Genomic DNA, 21,364 nt, shown 5'->3' on the forward strand with positions numbered 1-21,364 from the left:
AATGCAGTATAAGTAAAGCAGGAACTGAAGTAAACTAGGGCACATTTAGCCCTGATGTTGTGTGTCAAAATACCATTTGGATCTGTCTGTTTGAATCTACATTCCAGCATTTTTCACAAAAAAGAGTAAATAAATACATGCATTCTTGAGCACAGTGTTTCATGAATTTGGGAGTTTCATTTATGTGATTTGGTTTTTTTGGTACACTGATTACTATTCCAAGCTTATCTTTTGATCTTCTAAGATAAATGCTATTTTTAAAAGAAATTGCTATTGAAGTTGCTACTGTATTTTGGCTTTGATATGTTGCTTTATTCACATTTTCTTGTTTTTCCTACTGTACATTATATTTCAAGGTCTTTGAGAAACAACCTTTTATTTGGAAAATTCCAATTACAGAGTTATAATAAAAAGGGGTGTGGTTGAACTTATTTGTTATTATACATTGAGTCAAAATCCATTAGTAAATTAAACTGAAATTACTTTTTTCACAAAGGAAGAAATTTTTAAATCAAGAAACCCAAGGTTACCATAGCAATCTGTAGCATCTAAAGATTGGAAACAGAGGACTATATTCTACTTTCTAGAAAACACTTCATTAGAGGAAATATATATAATATTTCTTCAGGGTGAAATATGACAATAAGAGTAGATCATCGCTTAACAAAAATACTTCCATTTTTCCCCAACCAAAAATAATGCAAGGTAATTTGGAACAATTTTTATCAAAAATGTGCATAATACTCCTGTCTTTGGCACTGTTTAATATTTATTCAATAACAGAAATGGGGGAGGATCGGGTACTTAGCTGACTATATTTATTGAAAATACACTAGCTGTAGCAAAAATGTTATGAGGAAAACTGGGCAAAAGGAATGAGAGGAGAGAAGGTATTTTTTGAGAAGCAAGAAGGGAATCAAAAGGGAACCAAGTCAGTCAAATCCGAGGTGTACTTTCTCTAGGAGTTAACACAAAATTGTGTGTGTGTATGTGTGTGTATGTGCTGTGTGTGTCTTTGCGTGGTTTCTGGTCTTTTGGCTCATCAAAGATACACCAAATAGACCTGCTGCAGTGGACATCTGTTGTTTTTGCCTGCCCAGCATCCATTCCCCCTTCTTTTGGTAACAGCATTTAAATTTTCCTTTGAAAAACTACACTTTGCCCAACATGTATAATCTTTGTGTGATATTCATTCAAGGTGTCTTGTTCTCCTCTGGCCAGAGGGTAGGCACCTGACCCCAGTAGGCCAGCCAGACTCGCCTTTGGGCTTCTGAATCTTTCATGAATGATAGATGGGCAGGAAATGGTTGGCGGGGATCCATCTCAGCTGTAGCACCATGAAGAGATTCGCCTTTGCTTCCTGAAATTTTGATACTCAGAGCCGCCCAGTTATCATATTTTCAGAGGTCTGATTGCTCAGGTTTTCCTTGTATTAAGATTTTTTAAAATTAGCTTAAGTTACCAGGCTTAGTTTCTGTTACTTATAACCAAACCCTAACTGATATTCATGCCAAATGGGGCATGAGACACTACAGATCGCTAGCTTGTGTATTTTACAATTTTCTATTTTACAATTGAGTATCATTTGGGAAGCAAAATGATCTGAACATCAGTGTTTTCTAGGGGCCGGATTCTATACTTTTCACCAGGATCTTCCTCCTCAAGGCAGCTGCCAGTATCCTGTTTAACTGATTAAATTTGGGATTCAGGATACATGGGAGGAAGACAAAGCATGGTGAATTTTATGAGCCAGTAGTCCAGTTTGCTTATTCCAGTGAAGCAGCAAAAGGGAAAGGGAGAAAATGCCAATATTCCAGACACTAACATACCCATAGGTAGGACTTCATGTGCCAAAGACAACAATAGACTTTAGCTACAGCCTGAGACTCCCAAACATGAAGGAGCCCAGATGAGAAGGAAAACTACTCAATCATCCAATTATTTTATATAAACAGGATAACGCATAAAAAAAATTTATTGCAAAGAAGTAATCAGCTCTTTGTGAAGGACATTAGGGCAAGGTCTGTTGCTATGATTTGGATATACAGTGCCATACCCTGAGTCCCACACTTGTTATTTTTCATTATATATTTTTTTCAGAATCCATGAGTTAGAGAAATAAAATGAGCCCATTTTTCAGATAAGAAAAATTAGTATCTTTGGTAAGTGACATTCAAAATAACAAAGCTAACAAGTAGAAAAGCCTGGTCAAGTCCTTGTTTTTAATAACCAAAACTTGTATACTTTTTGTAATTTAAAATAAATTTAAAATTCTGTAAGTTTTCTAAATTACACTATACCTATGTCTATGGTATTGTATGTATGGCATTGTATATGGGGATTTCTCTCAATGTTGAAATATTTTTTGTTTCAGTCTCAGAAAAGTTGTCAGTTTTTCTCAGAACCCCAGATGTTCTGAACCTTATATGCCCCTCTAGAAATAGCATTAATAAACATAATAATAGTTAAACATTATAGATCACTTGTTATTTCTCAGACTATGTTAACCTCAGTATAAGCATTATTTCATTTAATCCTCACAACAACTTTACAGAGCAGACATTATTATTACTGTTATCTTCCTTTTATGAATGAAGAAACTTAAGCTTAGAGAAGTAAAAGTGACCTACCTGAACTCTCCCAGGAGGAGATAGGATTCAAACACAGGAAGTTTGACTCCAAAGACAAACTCTCCTAATATCCCATTCACACCTTCTGAACCTGAACTTTACTTTTGCTTGGTGGGCCACATTTTTGACTTATTATCCTTTAAAGGGTTGTGCTAAAAGGTACTGAGAACAATATACTCATTTCTTTCACAACAATAAGGGACAAGTCCCATTAAATTCTCCTTTAGCAACAGGATATTGTTCTTTCTCTTTTTTTTGAATTAGTATTAGCACCCAATGCAAAAGGTACTGTGGCAAGCCTCCTTCCCACCCTATCTCCCAGGCAGCCAGCTTGTCTCTTGTTTGGCCTATTTTAAGCCCCAACTAGAGTCCATCCTTAGTTAACCTTCCTGGCAGTTACTTGCTTCTTCCTTTATTCTCCCATAGGACTGATGACAGTTATAATGTCATTTTTTGGTTATATGGCTGTCTTTCTCATTAGACTGTGTATTGCTCTAAGTTTAGAACTCAGATTATTCATCATTATATTCCCAGGGCCTTACACAACGCCTGGCACATGGCAGCATTCAGTAGTGTCAATGAATAAATGATCTAATAAAGTCTTTATTTGAATTCCAAATTGACCTCTACCTTGCAAGTACATTTTTAAAAACAGAGCTTTCTACACTTGATGTCCTCCCCTTCCCTTGGTTTCAATTATTTACATCAGAATTACTTAATCATGTGGCAGATAATTAAGGAGTACATTATTTATGTTAAATAAATTAACCTGACATCACTTCTCCTCTCCTTCCACTTGGCTGTGGCGCCTGAGTTTCAGGCATCTCAGAAGGAGCTCTGGCATCTTGTGGGCCCAGGCGGCAGCACCGTCATGGTGCCCATTCTGCCAGGTTCTTTGACAAGCTTGCCTCTCGGCACTCATGCTTTCACTCTCTTTTTTCCATCCTGTTGGTGCTACACCTTTGTGTGACCATGGGCAGCCCCTGAGCTTGTTTGGGCCTCAGTTTCCTCATCTCTTAATGGCTCATAGAGTCATGAAGGAGTTAGTGAGATAATGCCTTGGACCTTTTAGGAAATAAAATGCCAGCTTAACCAATTTTATGCTCCAAAAGGTATTAGTATCCTATTATATGTCTGTAGGAGGCATCTATATTTACCAGCAATAAATTGGAGTTACAAATCTATGGAATGCTAGAGCTGGAAGCATTTTATCATAATAATCTATTCCAATTTCTGTTTTTACACATGAGAAAATAGGCTCAGAGTGCGTAAATCACTTTCTCAAGATTTACTAAACTATTAATAGTAATGATGAACATTTATTAATAATAACTAACATTTAATGAGTCTTGGTCTGTGCCAGGCAACACGCTAAGGGCTTCACATATTTACTGCATTTAGTAATCACAACAATACCTTGGAACAAGTATTACTATCCCCATTTGATTGAGGAGGAAACTGAGGCAGAGAGTTTATATAATATGTGCAAGGACATGGAGATAGTAAGTGGCAGTGTTAGAGCTCAAGCTCAGGTTCATCTTAGATCAGGGGCCCAAGTTCTTACTTATTATGCTAAATTACCTCCCACAACAGTACCCAGATAGGAGTGAGGCCCAGAGTAGGCACTGGAACCCTAACTTTTTGCTTCCAAGTCAGTGAATCTTTGTGATACTTATGTCTTAGCCTGCCAAATCCCCAGCTACACACCTCATAGGTGTTTAGCTCATTTCAGAAAGAGTGTCTCTTTGTTGCAGAAACAGCCATACTGGGTCCCTAATGACCTGTTGATGGAACTTTATGGCTGGGTTCTGTGTGTCAGCATCCATGTGTCTATTTAGATATCCTCTTTATGTCAGCATTTGTGCTTGTGGAGTTTTAACATTGGTAAGAGCACTCTCTCCTTGACCACCAAATGGTAAATGCTCTCTAAAATATTTGTAAGATTTTCAAACCTAATGGATCCATCTGAGCATATTGTTTAGTAACATACATTTAATCTATAGACAATGGCTATTTCCTGTGATTTATGTGGGCACTTACTTGTGTGGTGTATGACACTCAAGTGTTCTGTCAGCCCTCAAATAGAGCTTTTTGATTGCAGGTGTCAAATATAACTGTTGATTCTGGCTCAGCGGTGTGCCATTTTCTGTCCAATGTTTATGCGGCAGCAGTTGAAGGCTTCAGGGAGTTTATGTAGCATGCCAGTACTTTAGTGCACATAAGAGAAGATGCTGTGCCCGTATTTGCTACATGGACTATGTGTTTTATTAAATCTGCAACAATGGTTGAACATGCTGTGTTGCACAGAAGACAGTGTTTTCCCTAGAGAAGAGATCCGGTGTCTGATTGACAGGGCAGGTGACCCCAAGGTCAAGGTTGCTTAGTGGTATCGGCCATCTGTTATCTTGGCAAGTATTTGACTGGAGGGCATTAATGTGTTTGTAATTTCCCACTTGATCTGAGAATAAGGCTAAGAAGACATTGTCACTGTTGGGAGCTGCAGAGCAGACCAGAACCAGCAGTTCCCCTCCTGGCTTCCTGCTCAGAGAGGCATGGGCTGTGCTCAGTTTTCTTTTCTGGGTCCCCCTCCCTGACAAGTCATTGAGAAGGCAGCCCGTTTTGTCATGCTGCTTATAGAGAAAAGCGAAAAGCAGATTTCATCAGCAGGATTAGAATAAACAATTTTAAATCACTCCAAAAGGTCTTGATTATTATAAACCTTTCTAAAGTAAAACAGCTAACTCTTCAGTTTTGCTAGAAAGCTGTGAAATCTCAATATCTTTTCATATGTTCCTTTCTCCTTGCCCCATTTGGCTGAGAAGTCTTTGCTGAAACACAGGATTTTGATTAAGTACTTAATATGCAAGGAGATATTTACCTATTGTTAAGACTGCTATATGGGTGAGAACAAAAGTGATAGCTCTGAAACTTTTGTGGTAAATGGTCAAGTCACTTCCTTGTACCTACATCAGTGCAAGGTCCTCTACAAGTAACACATTGCAGAGAAAGATCAGCTATAAAATGTCCTTACAGCCAACATGAAAGCAGAGGTGAGCCATACTGACTAAGGAAACAAGATTTAACATCATAATGAATGCATTAGTGTGTGCTGCTATCTGTTGATCTACAGAGTTTAGGCAGCTCTTCCTTTTAAACTAAAACAAGGAATAAAAGCAGATGGAGAAGAAATTCTTAAGCAGACTATAACAGAATCAAGAAAAATAACATATTTTCAGACATGGTGTGTTTTAAAAAAGAATAAAGTCACCCAAAGAGATAGGAGGATTTGTCAAGAGGATTGTTATTGCTGAAGTTGAGTTTTTGGTTGGGAACTTCAACTCACTAGAAATGTTAGTCTGGCAGAAGACTAACATATGTAAGTTAAACTTTCAAAAGATATGTAAAAACTTTAAAATATTAGGACAATAAATCCAAATCTTTCTTTCCTCATGATTTTTATCTCTATCAAAATCATGGCTGAAGACACTCAAGTAAATGAATAGAGCTTAAAAGCAGCAATATTTCTGCAAGGAAATCAGGCCTAGCTCAAAAGATAGACTTTCTAGATTTTCTAATCTCAGAGAGATGAAGGGATTTTGGGGTCTTTGGTGGGATTTGGAGTGGGGGAGTCTAGTTGTTTTGGTCATTGTGATAACACAGCTTTGCTTTTGATTAATACCAAGAAAATCATTCCTCAAAAGTACTGCTTTTCTTATATTCCCCAAAATGCATTCAGATCCTTGCCCATAACAATTATTCAAAGAATCTCCTCTATGTTTTTGTTATTATAATAAGAAACTCAAAACCCAGAACCATAAAAAAAGACCATTTACTTTACGTGCCCATATAAGAAGAAAGGGGCATAGTCATGTTACCAGCTAAAACTTCCACTTGAGGAATAAATGTACATTTCTGCCCTTTACCATATCAGGCTAGTGTTTACTGAGCTCCAGAGAAATTTATAAGCTATTATTGTAGACCATGTGAAAAATAACTGGAAGAGAAGGAAAGAAAATCATCAAGTGATCAAAAACAAGTTGCTTTTCCTTTCTAATATATTTGCCTAACTTCAGAGCAAATTTGCTGGCAATGAATTCTTTTAATTTTCCTTCATCTGATAATTTGGTTTTTGGTTTTGATTTTTTGTGTGTTTTTTGCCCTTCATTCCTGAAGGATATTTTCACTGGTATAAAATTATGGGGTTGATAGTATTTTTATTTCAGCACCATAAATGCTCTGACACTTCCTTCTGGCCCACATGGTTTCTAAAAAGAAATCTGCAGTCATTCAAATCATTATTCCCCTATAGGTGACATGTTGTTTTTCAAGGTTTTTTCTTTGTCTTTTGTTTTTAGCAGTTTAATTATGTTTTTGCGTGTGGATTTTTTGGGGGTTTTTCCTGTTTGGGATTTGCTGAGCTTCTTGAATCTGTAGGTTTATGTCTTTCACCAAACTTGAGACGTTTTCAGCCATCATTTCTTCAAATTCCTTTTTAAACTGCACTCTTTCTCCTTTCTCTGAGACAATAATAGACATTCTGTTATTGTTCAACAGGTTTCTGAGACTGTTCATTATTTTTTTCAATTTTTTCTCTTTGTTGTTCAGATTATATAATTTCTATTGTTCTATCTTCAGATTCACTGACTGTTTCTTATCTCCATTCTGCTATTGAGCCCATCCAGTGAGTTTTAAATTTCATTTAAATTCTTAAATTTAAGAAATTATTATTATTATTTTTTTTTGTTGGGAAGAGTGGCCCTGAGCTAACATCTGTTGCCACTCCTCCTCTTTTTGCTTGAGGAAGATTGTCATTGGGCTAACATCTGTGTCAATCATCCTCTACTTTATATATGGGCTGCCGCTGCAGCATGGCTTGACGAGCAGTGCATAGGTCCACGCCAGGGATCCAAACCCATCAACCCCCGGCTGCTGAAGCGGAACACAGGTACCCAACCACTATGCCACTGGGCTGACCCTAAGAAATTCTTAATTCTTCTCTACATCATTGTTTTCTTTAAGGGGACTTTCTGTTTTTCCGTTTACTTCAAGTGTATTTGTTATTGTTTATTGAAGCATTTTTATGCTTTAAATTCTTTGTCAAATAGTTCCAACATTTCTTTCATCTGGACCTCAATGTCTGTTAATTGTCTTTTCCCATACAGGTTGAGATTTTCCGGGTTCTTTGTATGTCTGGTAATTTTTGGTTAAGTCTTGGACAGTTTGAATACTGTGTTATGAGATTTTGAGTCTTGTTAAAACCAAAGGAGAATGTTTACATTTTTTTTGAGCAGGTTAGGTTTAAACTGCAAGTTACAATGTCCCTTCTTTGGGCTGTGGCCTCAATGTTACTTCCGTGTTCAAATCCTTTGTATTGCTGTTTAGATCTGTTCCATCTGCGTGCCACATAGTGGCCATTGGGGATCTAGGCAGTGGTCTATTTGTTAGTTCAGCCCTCAAATTATTTAATGTGCTGATTATAATTAGATCCATGCATGCATAAATCCAGCAATTCATAGAGAAGTTTATGGGGTTACTGTCCCAAATTTCTTCTTTACAATCCCCCCAATATTTTCCATTTCCCTAACTGCCCCTTTTCAGTTTCCATCCAGAATGCTGGGGTTTTGTAATCCCAACACTCAACTTTGCTGTGCACTTACTGTGATAATGTCTGCATGGAGAGCCAAGTTGCAAGAAGACAGAGAGAGAGAGAGAAAAAAAACAAAAAACTATGTTCTCCCCACTTTCTTGGAATCATAGTTCTACCAAATAGAGAGGAAAGTGTTCCTTCCTCTGATTTTTGGCTCCCATAAACTCCCATTTCTGCTACTACTACCGCTAGCATGGGATTGCCTGGGAGCTGGAGTGTGAGAAAATGCAGAAAATAATGAAAGAAGAAAAATGGATATTTCTGCCCTCTGACTGTTGGGAGTTCTTCCCTCTCTTCCAGTCAAAATGAGAGGGAGCTCCCTCTGTGTGTGTCTTAATGACCACTTTTGCGTTCTAGATTTTATTGAGATCAGGTTGAGAGAAACAAGAAGAAAAAAATTGCTAAGCTCATTGCCAGTTCAGTGGTACTATGAATTCTTGTCTTCTTCCCCAATCTGCTTGCTATTATTTACTTTTCAGAGTCCTCAGATAGTTCCTCCATGCATTCTGTCCAGATTTTATAGCTATATACAGTGTGAGGGATAGGGTGGAGTATGCTTACTCCATCTAATCTGGCAGTGGAACCAGTTTGCTTAACGTTAAAGTATTAGTAATAATAGAGCCAGTCTCATATAGAGCTTTTAAAATACTTAAGGTTCTTAGAATTTTTAATGTTAGTGTCACTAATTCAGCTTTACTACTGCTACAGAAAGAAAAGGTTACAACTATGCATTAGTGAAATTTAAAAATTAATATGTTTTTTTGAATGCTGTCCATTGAATGAGTAGTGATCGCAAAAGATTGTCTCTTCTTCAGGCCCACAAATTGTCTTAAGTGAAACTTCATAGCTGCTGCAGTAAGTACATTTAGTGAAGAACTGTACTATATGATTATGGCTTATCATTTTTTTGTGAACTGACAAATGTTACTTTTAAACAAATCTGTAATAATATTATCCACCTTGTTAAAAAGAGGGGGAGAATTTTTAAAAGGAGTATCCTCTTTATCAAGATAGAGTATCAGAATATCAAAAAAAAAAATCATTCTGTAAAAATGTTCCGTATTATTTAAATTCTACATAAATGCATGTCCAATAGAATTTTAAGTTGTTTTATCCTAGGGAATGCAGAGTACCTTTGGGCCTCTAGGGATGATGGTACATTTTAATAGATGTTTTAGGTAAGATTTCTTTTTAACAAGAAACTGAAGCAAAGAGTTTTGGGTATTCAAGATATAAGGCATTACTGGCAGCCTTCTTAATTTTTCCTATGTGGAAAGGCGGATACAATTCGAAATATGTTCCCTTGTAATATTGCTTGCCTTTCCTGGCTCTCTCTTCTCTTCTTTCCCATTTTTATAAGGTCATGTTGTCTTTTTCTAAGCTAACAAGATGATAAATGATTTCTTATTAAAGTTTTAGCTGAAAACTGTATTACATCTTTTATGATAGTAAATTGTTGAAGAATAGGATGACTGAAATGATGAAGTCCAATGGTAGAATTTCAGGCATGGTAGCTGGCAAGAGAAAAATTCTCATTTAAGGGCAGTCCCATTCCTCTAAAATTAAACCATGTATGTAGATGCTCATTTATAACCTTGTGTCCATCCTATGCCTCTTCATTGTCTTTGAAACACATTGTTTTTAGCACTATCGTTCATAGAGCTGGAAAAGGTCAATAGTATATGGTATCACCAAACGAAAGAGGAATTTAATTAACCATTTATTAATGTAGTAGTAAACGAGGGCAGCAGTTCCTTTAACTGTAAATGGTAACTGTAGGTGTTCTTTTTTTCCCCAGTGACTTGGTACTTTTTGTTCTGTGATGACAGTGTTATACTTCCAAAAGGGATGACTCAGTCTGTGAAACAATGTCTTCTTACTTGCAGAATGAGATTGCTAATATTGAAAGAATGGATCCTTTCACTTAGAGTTTGCTCGCTCTTAGGTTTCTGAGTGACAAAAAGTATTTCATGTTACCCATGAGATGATAATACCGATAGCTAAAATTCGTCAAGTCCTTATATGTGCCAAGCGTTGTGTTAAATACTGTACATGCATTAACTAATCACACATTTACCATGCAGCCTATGTGGGCGGATACTGTTTTTGTTCATATTTTATAGATATATTAAACTGACCCTGGGAGAGATGAAGTAAATTTCTCAGGATAATTCAGTTAGCATGTAAACCCAGGTTTGTCTAACATTAAGGCCAATTTCTTATCCTTTCTGCTGTAAATAAATAGAAAACAACTGTTGCTCATAATCTTTTCTTTACTTTTTATTTTTTTTTCACTTATCTCGATCCACTTTTGCTGTCTCATTAGACCTCCCTTATCTCCCACCAAAGCTATCCCAAGTGTTTTAGAAGTTCCCAGGCATTTCTTCTAGGGCTTCTGAAATAGTTTTTACGGCAATCACATGGCATCAGGTTTTATCCTCCTTTCTCATTTCCATGGACCTACAAGAGGGTCTCCACTGTCCTCACTGCAGTGATACCTCTTGCTGCTGGATCCTGTCATCGGCTCCCAGAAGTTCCATTGTTCTCATGCTTCACTACACCTAAAGTTGTATCCTTGGAGAGATTGTTATGGACTTTTTCCCTTTCCCTCTATGATCTAACTATACTAGCTGTTGGTTGGAGTCCTGTTCTTCCAACTCTTCACAATGCTGTCTTTTTCTCATCTTGCAAGTCGCCTCAAAGAAGTCTTCTTTGATCTCACTGTCTAAATTACATCTGTACTCCCATTTATGTTCATTTCCATCAGGTCACTAATCACAGTTTGTAAATATATGTGTATTTGTTGCTTAACTTAGTTGTCTTTTCATCCACTAGATGGTAAATTCCATGAAAATGGATCCTTTTCTGTTTTACTCTTCAGTGTTCCTAGTGATTAGTATTATGCCTACATGTGGTGAGCATTGAATAAACACTTCTTGAATGTGTGAATGAATTTCAACCTGGGTTTGAGCCCCTTAAACTATGTATGGAATAATATAATCAATATATAAAGGTGGCTGCATGTACCCCAAGGTATAGGAAGAAAATATTAGAAATTATATTTACATTTATTATTTATATGAATATAGAGGATGGAATTAACTTTAATAACATTTTATTTAAAAATTAATCTGAAGTATCCCTGGGGAAGAGTGGGAAATTCATCTGATGGAGTGTTGACAGAGGCCTCCTTGCTCTTTTGTCCTCATTGAACAAATTGAGACATATTGCAATTTACATATGCTTTGTTAAATGGATTTGCAGAATATATTACCAAGTTTTAACTAAATTAAGATGGACAAGTAGCCTAAATAGATTCTTGCAAAGAAACTTTAGATTGGAGATGATAAAATACTAATAATGGAAGTGTAAATGAACAATTGGAAAGGAAAGAACTGACATTTCTATTGTTAGAATGAAATCTTCAAGAGCCAGAAAACCAGGTAAATAACAAACAATATGATTATCTAATCACATATGACTGAAAAGTTGGTGTCCACAAATCTAATTTATCAAAAATAATATCTGATGTAAGGAGGATCTGTTGTTGAGGATCAACTTCGCACTGTGTGTGAGCTGTGCCTTGAGATATTAGCTAATGTTGGTTAGAAATGAAGCCATCACAATTAGCAAGACATTTAAGAACTAACCATCTGGAACTTGAAGGCAAACCCTAGAGTTGTTTCACGGATATTAAAAGGCATGCAAATGCTCATTCTGGTACCTTACAAAATTTTATTACATTTAGTGATTAATGTTTAGAATCCTATTTTGAGGTTTCCTTTTTTTTTTTTTTTTTTTGCTGAGGAAGATTCACCCTGAGCTAACATCCATTGCCAGTCTTCCTCATTTTGTATGTGAGCCACACCACAGCATGGCCACTGACAGATGAGTGGTGTGGGTCCACACCTGGGAACCGAACCCAGGCTGCCGAAGCAGAACACACTGAACTTGACCACTAGGCCACCAGGGCTGGCCCTGGGGTTTCTAAATAGCAAGGAATAAAAAGCCGCATACTTGTTCTTCCTGCTACTGCAAAAATAGGTGAAATAACATAGAATATAATATAGAACGCAAACTGAAATACTTACATTTGTCAATAAATACTGTAAAATGATACATAAAGAATATCAATAAATATCTGAAGATATAACCTTCATTTTGAATTATGAAATGTGGAACTTACCTGTACAGTTTAATAAATATACATATAATTTGTCCCAATTTATGGTATTTGCTACATTTTTATTCAACAGTGTATTACAAAAAGAGCTCATTTTTTTGGTGCCACTAAGGAAAGAGGTTTCCAAGAAGTTATTTTTCACTACTGCATGGCTTCTCTCGTACAAACTGTGTTTTATGGAAAAATGTGGGATTTTATCAGTGGAATTATTGATGGCATAGCTTCATTGACTAGAATAAAAACAGATTCCAGGGTTAAGGTTATGGAAAAGGCACCAGACATGAAGTTCATTCACCACCTCATTCAGGGGTAAATTAAAAATCCACATTTTAGTATAGGTCATCAACAATTTTATAAAAGCAAGACTATTAAAATATAGAAGAGTCTTTATATACTATATAATGAAACAGAGATTGGTTATAAAGACTTTTGTCCCTCATAGAGATTCTCAGGTTTTCTCTTGGCAAAGTTCTTAAAAGTGTTGTTGAATTCAAAGATGAGTTATGTGTGTGTGTGCTACCTACAGATATATATTTTAAAAAGGCACACTTACACAGTTTCTTTGTTGATATTTTCACAATGAGTGTGAAAGAAGTACATATTTTAAAAAACTTATTCTCTGGGAATGCGTTTTGAAATATGATGTTTGGGAAAGTTTATATTGAAAGACAATTTTGTTGCTGATAACAATGTGTGTCATGTTTGAAAAAAAAAACAACTCATGTCTGAGCACCTAAAAATTTGGAAATGGTATTTTTAAACTTATTTTAAAATCTTCAAAGTAATATTTTTATGTTGGGTTTTGAACTAATCTTTTACAAATAAAATTAAAGTAACACTTTATGACTAGTTTGCAAGAATAGCTGAATGGCATTAAAGAGGACTGAAATTTATGAGCTACATTTAAGCAAAAAATACCCCTACATAATTGGTGGATGAAGCTGAAAAATGAGTATCATGATTTAGTAAGCACAGTCAGTGATTTGTGAGGTTTCCTTTTTATCAATGACGATGATTAAGAACAAATGTTTAAAAAAAAACTGAACTTGGAACCAGACCTTGAATCATTGTAACACAAAGTGAATATTCAGTTACTTTGCCTTCAATAAAAATGTATTAAAGATGATAATGATATTCTTATACTTCTAGACTCTGAAATATAGGAAGGAACAACAATATGATGTCTATTTGTCAAAATACTATTATCTGCAATATAAATAATAATAACTGTTATTAATATATTTTAGAAAGAGCATGATATTTTGGACCATTAATAAATTAAATAATACAAAATAACATTTTATGCTTATTTCATCCTTTTAAATTTCTATTTTTCATGTTTCATAATGTAAATTTTTTATAGTGTTAAATATAGATGATGTGCATTTAAATAAGAATTTATTGGATTTGTGCTCAACAAATTTCTGTTGGGCAGACCGCTCAATTTAAAACGTGCAGGGCCAATGGGGTGAGTTTTCTGCCCATGGGCATCAGTAGAGGATGGTGGTTGAGAGCACAGATTTTGGAGTTAGGTCTGTGTTTGAAGATCAGGTCTGCTCTATGCTTGGCCGTTACTTCAATTCTCTGAACCTCAGTTTCCTTTTCTGTACAATGGAGTCTACTTCAGACTATCACAATGAGACTTATATCATGTAAAATATAGAGCACGGTGGTAGTACCTAATAAGAGTGCAGTACCTTTAAAATTTTTTTAAAGTGACATCGTAGGTTGTCATAGAATATGTGAGGAGGTGACAACATATATATTGGACATATTTGTCCCAAGCAGATAAGAATTTATCTGTATACATGAAAAAGAATGATAACATCAGCATTGCTTATAATTGTACCGAAAATGAAAACTGGGCCTTAGTTGAAAAGAGTGTGTGTTATATTTATTCAAGCAGACAGTATATGAACCGAAAACAAATGTACTAACATGGATACATCTCAGAAACACAATTTTGAGTTAAAAAAAAAAAAAGTTGTAGAATAAAAAAAGCGAGTTTTACAATATAACAACACATAAATTTGAAAACATGAAAATCAATGTGGTTTACATATAGATGCATATAGAATGAAGGTATAAAAGAAATGCTTGGGAATGATAATTCCCACATTCTGGGGAATGGGTACTTCTAAGTGTATGAAAAAGGAATGCAGTTGGGAGATAAAAACATGCATTTCAATAGCATTTGTTAAGGTTTTATTCCTTAAGCTTACTGATAGAAATATGAAAGTTCATTATATTTCTCTTTTTACTATTTTATTGCTATATTTTTCACTATTTAAAAGAAAAGTCAAAGAAAGAAAAATATTTGTTTGTAAAGAAGTAGGGAGTGGCCAACCATTTGAGACTGCTGTCTTGGAAAGAAGGAAGAGAGGAAGGAAAAATATTTTGAATAACAGTAATTTACTTGACATTTTCCTTCGAAAGTCTTCTTGAACAAGCAAGCCAAAAAAAGTCTTGGGGGGCGCATCTGGTTAATGAGCGGGCATTGAATGCTTAATTATTCCACTTTTGACACGAGGACATGTTTTAACATCTTGAACATCCAGGTAACTTTCCTTGTGTGAAATCTGAGCGAGAAAAGGAGATGCATTGTTAGTCTCTATACCTTTCTTCTTTTTATTTTAATAAGAGATGGTATCATCGTAGGCAGACAATTTGATGTCATATTCTTCTATGATATTTTCACAGTGCGCACCAGGGCGCCTGTACTCTGCAGCTATTTGACATGCAGGATGTTTTTTTCCCCCTTCACATCAGAGCCTCAGAAACAAGCTTCACGGCACCAGGCACAAAGACTATCAATAAACATTCCATCTTTTCATTTTTTCCTTTGTTATTTAGTAAAGAAAAGGTAGAGCCATGATTTCTGACTGTCAAACAGCAAACATTTCAGAACTGATTTCTCTTCTCATGGGTCTTTGATGACCAAGAGCTCTCCCACCTCCAGCCTCTCTGCTTGACCCTGGGGGATGGACTGGAAGCCTCACTAAGAGTGCAGCTGAGAAACTTGCTGAGCACAGTCACTGACCTCCCCTTTCATCAGACTGCAGGTGACTCGGGAGAATATCTGTGCTCTTTCTGGCACCCGTGTGTGTCCTCTCCCTGACTGTACCCATTCCTGTTCCGTTCCCTCCGTGTCTTTGCTATCAATGGGAGTGGTTTGCTGACATACCTAGCGGAATGCAGGCCACTGGTGTTAGCATACCAGCAAGGCAGCCCCGGTTGCTAGGAAGCTGCCCTTTGAGCATCCCTTGATCTATTTTTAAATTTCCATGCTTGTTTCCTCTCTGAAAGGAAGCAAAGAATAATACTGCGTGGCTTTCTCCTCTTTTAAGAAACAAAGTAACCAACAAGGCTAAGACCTGTTGTGAAGTTAAAAAGCATTTGCTAATTAAGCTTCAGAATGTTATGGTATTTGTGCCCATCTAGTTTCTGCTTAATTAATTTCCAGGTAAGGCAGCATCTTAGAAGATGTAGAAGTGAGTGTCTATAAGGAGTATAGGTGAAAGCTGCTGGTACTTTTTTTTAATCCACTATGAAGCTCTTGAACCACTGTTCTTCCAAGTGTTTAACGTAGCAACCCATCGTGAGGCGCCCAGAATCCCCCAACACGGGGAATAAATGAGAAATTTGGAGGGCTATTGAACAGTGAGTTTTCACAGCTGATACACAGAAAAGTATTTAGCACAGGTGTTTCAGTAACTGTGAAATACTGAGGAAATTCAGTCTTCTGTGACACCTAGATTCTCTATCTTGTGTGGGATGGAGTCTTATGGAACTTGCAAAATATCTGTAATATAAATAAAAGAAGAAGAAAGACAAAATTAGCTTTTCACAGAACTCTAGAAATTGTTCCTTGTATGGAAGAGTCTTCCTTTTTGGCCACTAGTAACTAGCAGTTTTCTTGGTATTTTTTTCCAAGTTAAAATGAATCCAATTTCAAATGTTGTTAGTGAATTTTTAAAATGATGTGTTATATGCATGCAGGTGTGGAGAAATCTGGTATAATAACAAGTGTGCTAGTCTCCATGTGTCAGGATATTTTTTTCCGAGCCTTTAAGAAAAGATGTTTTTTCTCCTTCTCCGTGGCCACTTTCAACTTTTAACAGCAGCTGATCAACAAAGTTAGGAGCTGATCACTCTTCAAATTACAACGCTAGAAGTGAGTTATACTTTCTAGAGTCCCTAGGAGTGTTCCATTGCCACCATCTGGGAAGTCATGAGCTTGGATATTGCAGTTTCTTTGTACATCGTTTTGGGGTTCAGTAAAATAGATGCATTTTGAGAGGACTGTTAGTCTATATAAATTTCCATAAAGCTCTTGGTGTCTTTTTTATAACCTTCAGTCTAATATATTTTACCGGGTGAGATATTTTGAAAAAACATACATCTGTAGGAGAGTTTATATAGAAACCACCAGAATTACAATGGAATTTCTTTATCTAAAACCCATGGTATAATTTCTAGCATCTGTTGACAACTTTTTGTGGGTTAATCATTTTTCTAAACTCTTAATTGCCTTTAATATTCACAAAAACCCTATAAAGAAAATACTATTATTATTCCCATTTTAACAGCTGAAACAACTCCAGTTTCCTGAGAGGAAGTTATTTGCTCTAAGTCATTCAAATCCAGGGCTGTCAGATCACAGAACCTGTACACTTAACTACTATGCTATGTGATCTCCCTTCTACGGACACAGTACAAGTTACTGATGCTGACTTGAATTTTTGAAACAGTTTCTCAGCTAACCAATCCAAAGCATTTACTAATATGGGCTCCTGAAAAGTTGCGCATGAGAGAGATCTCTCTTAAGAAATTAGCCAAGGAGAAGCAGGTTGGCCTTGGGGGTCAGCAAAATATGATTTTAATCCTGGCCCCTCTACTAACTTAACTTGGGCAAGTTACCAAAACTCAGTTTCCCCATCTGTAAACTTGTGATAATATTATCGCCCTCACAGGGTGGTTATAAGGACTGAATGAGATGCTATACATAAAATACCTGGCATGTAGGAATATTCAATAAATAGTAGCTAAAAATTAAGACTTCCACTGTCGACGTGTAATTTGGAAACTATAATTATAGACTACCTTAAGATTAAAAGGCTCAGTCTTATTCTTCCAAGTTCAAGGACAAATGCTCAGTGTTAAGTTCTGAGCACCAGAGCCCACTTCCGTGTCTTCAATAACATGCATAAAGGTATATAGTTCTCACCTTAGAGGGAAGAAACCAGAAGGACAGAACACGTAATCAGCACAGACTCTCAGGAGCATCTTGAAGTGTCCATCTCTTCACTGTCTCGGTGGGTAATGATGTTCTTAGAGAGATAAGAATTGTTCATTGTTGCCATACGCTTTTTTATGACTAAGAAATCATTTGATATCATAGAATGAAACGTCACTGGTGAGAAATTGGTTTTTGTTTTTTTAGAATATTCTGGCATGACTTGGAAGCCAGTGACTACTCGACATTCTGAAATCTCATACTGATAACTTGCCACTTGTGGAAAAGGAATACAGAAAAACATTGAGTCTCCCCAGCAAAATGTGATCTTCTTGGTCTGCTTTTGGTGCAGACCTATCAAGTATTATACCTTCTCTGGGACAGGGCAAAGATTCAAATGTTTCTGCTGCAATGATACTCTAAGAAGGTGCTAAGAGAATCTATGGGAGTTACTCATGTTCTTTTATTTACTGGGTACCTACTACATGATCAATACAAAATACTCAGTACATAGTGCTATGCACTATGAACCAAATACTGCCAGACACCGAGGATACGGACACCAGTTGGCTCAGCCCTAGCTCGATTGCATGAAAAAACAGGCAAGTAAACTGGAAAATGAGTGCCCTACTTGTTCTCTAAGAATATCGCGGAGGGAGGTAGGGGAGGCTAGATTTTTTTCAAGACATCTCTGTTATTCACTGTCTTTTCCCCTTTGGCTTCCAAACCAATTGAGAAATGAAAATAGAAGTGAGATAGTGATAAAATAGCAGCTTCATTACAGTAAAGCTGGATTGTAGAATGTGACGAGGACTAGGGGCCAATATGAGTTTCTCCTGGCCCCCCAGGTGGCCAGCCCAAATGAACTGATTATTCCGCTAGTCTTTGGCAGAGGAGCCAGACCATTGCCGGCTCCCTGGCTGGGGCAGAGCTCCCCTCAATGGCTCACTGTGCGGAGAAGATAACTAGGTGTGGGGCTGCAGGTGGCTAGTTTCAGAGAGAGCCTCAAGAGGAAAATGAATGTGCAATAGCACTTCTCCTCTTACCACAAAAGTTGTCACTCTGCCTCCCATGAACATGAGTGAGAAATGGGGTTGGAAAGAAGGGTGAACACTTTCCCAAACTCAAGAAGCCAAAAGAAATTATATTTTGGCTCAAGAAGGAAACATGTTTAGAGGAAAAAAATCTGTTCCCTTTACAATCCTCTTTTGAAGGACGAAGAGGACCTGCAGAGGAAGAAAGGGAAAAGCGTTTCAGACAGATGACACAGCATGTGCAAAGATGGAGATAAAGGACTGGCATGAGATCCAGGTGAATAAAGAGAAGAAAACAGATTTACTTTTGGATTTATGTTTACAGCTCCCAATATACTTTATTGTCAATATTTCCTTTTGATCTTCACAATATGCTGAGATAAAATTGTGACAGCAATTGATATTCCTTTTTTATATGGCATCTGTGATTGAATGAGCTAAGTTGTATAAAGCACTTCACACACTATCTAGAATATATTTAACAAATATTAGCTATTATTACTGTTGCCACTGTAATTATGTTTATTATTATTACTCTTGTTATTATTGCTGTTGTTACTGCCAACTTCCCATAGCTAGTAAGTGGCATAACTAGTAAGTCCCACTGTTAATGACAAAGCCAGTATGTGGTGTAGCTAGTAAGTCCTACAGCTAGTAAGTGGTAGAACTGGGGCTCAATGACGTGATGTCTAGTAGAGTCCAGGGACTTAATAAGCACTCTTAAGAAGTGTGCAGGGTCTGTGATTTTGCCCTATTATATGAACAAGTTAGTCTGTCACTGTTTCATGGGTGCTGGCACAAAAGACTCCTGGCTGACAAAAAAGTAAGTTTATTACTCATGGAACAGAAGGAAGCCTGGGCTTCACGTTCCCATTGGTTCTCCTTGACCCCAAGTGCCACAAGAGCAATGTGGAGTGGCTCAGGTGGATGTTGCTCACATAGTGGGCTTGCATCACAGCTGAGGAATCCAAAGCTTAGAAAACCCCCAATTTTTTATGGAGTGAACCTTTGCCTGAAGGGAGATGTTATCTTTTTTTTTTAGATCCTCCTTTTGAGGAGGATTAGCCCTGAGCTAACATCTGTTGCCAATCCTCCTCTTTTTGCTGAGGAAGATTGGCCCTGAGCTAACATCTGTGCCAATCTTCCTCCATTTTTATGTGGGACACTTGCCACAGGATGGCTTGACGAGTGGTACATAGGTCTTCACCCGGGATCTGGACCTGCAAACCCTCGCCACCAAAGCAGAGCTGGTGAACTCAACCACTATGCCGCCAGGCCGGCCCTGAGATGTTATCTTTATTATCCTGGTCGGGAAACAAATCAGCCCTCTGCCCCAGAGAAAGATAGGATCTCTATCTTCTAGTCCAGTTTGTTAGGCAAACATCCCTGAAAATGGTAGTCCAGAACAAAAATTGGTATAAAACATTCAGAAACAGAGAATTCTCTCTCAACAAGCATTTTAACAGAAAGTTACATTTTTTTTTCAGGCCACTTGGTTAATAGCACCCAGAGAAAGCTAAATTGATGCAAATAACAGAGAGATCATAGGTAAGCTTGGTAAACAGATTCCATCTACCTGAAATTTCCTTACAATTCTTCCCTTAAGGTACTAGCAAAAGAGAAGGGAACTTTCCTGGGGAGAAATTCAGCAAAGTTTCAGATCTGTCAGACCATGTGTTGCTCAGAAACCCATAGGAACCAGAGTCTGTCCAGTGCTTCGAAGGAAGCATCATCATCTTGAGCATTCTATGCTCCAGAAAGTGAGGATGGAGCAGTATGTATTACAAGATGGACACATGGTCCAGAAAAAAAGTCACTGGCTTTAGAGGAGGCAGAAATGAGGTAGTACGATTTTCTAGACAGAGGCATAGATTCAAACACTGAATCCTCTCTTTCTTCCCCCAAGATGCCCGGGTATATATTTTAATGAATTCTTTAACTTTTAGAAATACATATTTCTTGCTCCCACCCTTAGAGTTTCTCATTCAATATGGTCTGAGGAATTCCTAATTTGAAAAATCTCCCCAGATGATTAATGTACAACAAGGACTAGAAACTGGCTCTTTTTGAACACATTTTAGTATTTGGCTTTATATGCGAGTAAGATAAGTGATTTGTAAATAACTATAATGCCAGCCTACAGTTTAAGAATTATCTTTAAAAAAAAACTCTCCCAAACAAAATAAGGGGAATTAAATAATAATCTTCTAAATCCTGTCTCATATTTGGTTTTAAGATGTGTTGTTTCATTAAGTATCTACTCTTGGAAGCTCTAATGCTTCCTCTTATAAGAAAATAGGTTATCATAGTAAAGAATCTATGCTAGGTAGTATATTTGGGTTTTGGTTTTCACCTTTAGAAAAATTAGGCCTCCCTAAATATGCTCCAAAAGGGAAATTCACGCTAGCTTTGTTCATTTATGGTGCCACTCGAATGCACAACTTCATAATTCATCTTAAGTCTGTCAATTCTACCATCTAATCTCTAATCAAAAATAGGTGCTAGGTTAGTCTGGTTGATTGTCAGCATAATCACATGCTAATGTGACTTTCTGTTTTTCCTGACACTGTCATACAATGTCAAGACTCTTCATCACTCTTTTGCACCATTCAGTTTTTCCAAAAAGCAGGCCTA

At 36.8% G+C, this 21,364-nt stretch overlaps 1 long non-coding RNA gene across 1 annotated transcript in view; it reads left to right on the forward strand.

The window, feature by feature from the left end:
- The window catches only part of LOC131408608 (uncharacterized), a 60,908-nt gene extending 40,639 nt beyond the window's left edge, over positions 1-20,269 (forward strand). The window contains exons 2-3 of the long non-coding RNA XR_009220796.1: positions 18,911-19,007; positions 20,218-20,269. This is a non-coding gene — a long non-coding RNA (uncharacterized LOC131408608). The remainder of the gene's footprint in view (positions 1-18,910; positions 19,008-20,217) is intronic.
- Positions 20,270-21,364: the final 1,095 nt, after the last annotated feature.

This window comes from Diceros bicornis, chromosome 1 (assembly GCF_020826845.1).
Source record: "Diceros bicornis minor isolate mBicDic1 chromosome 1, mDicBic1.mat.cur, whole genome shotgun sequence".
Taxonomy (NCBI): Eukaryota; Metazoa; Chordata; class Mammalia; order Perissodactyla; family Rhinocerotidae; genus Diceros; species Diceros bicornis.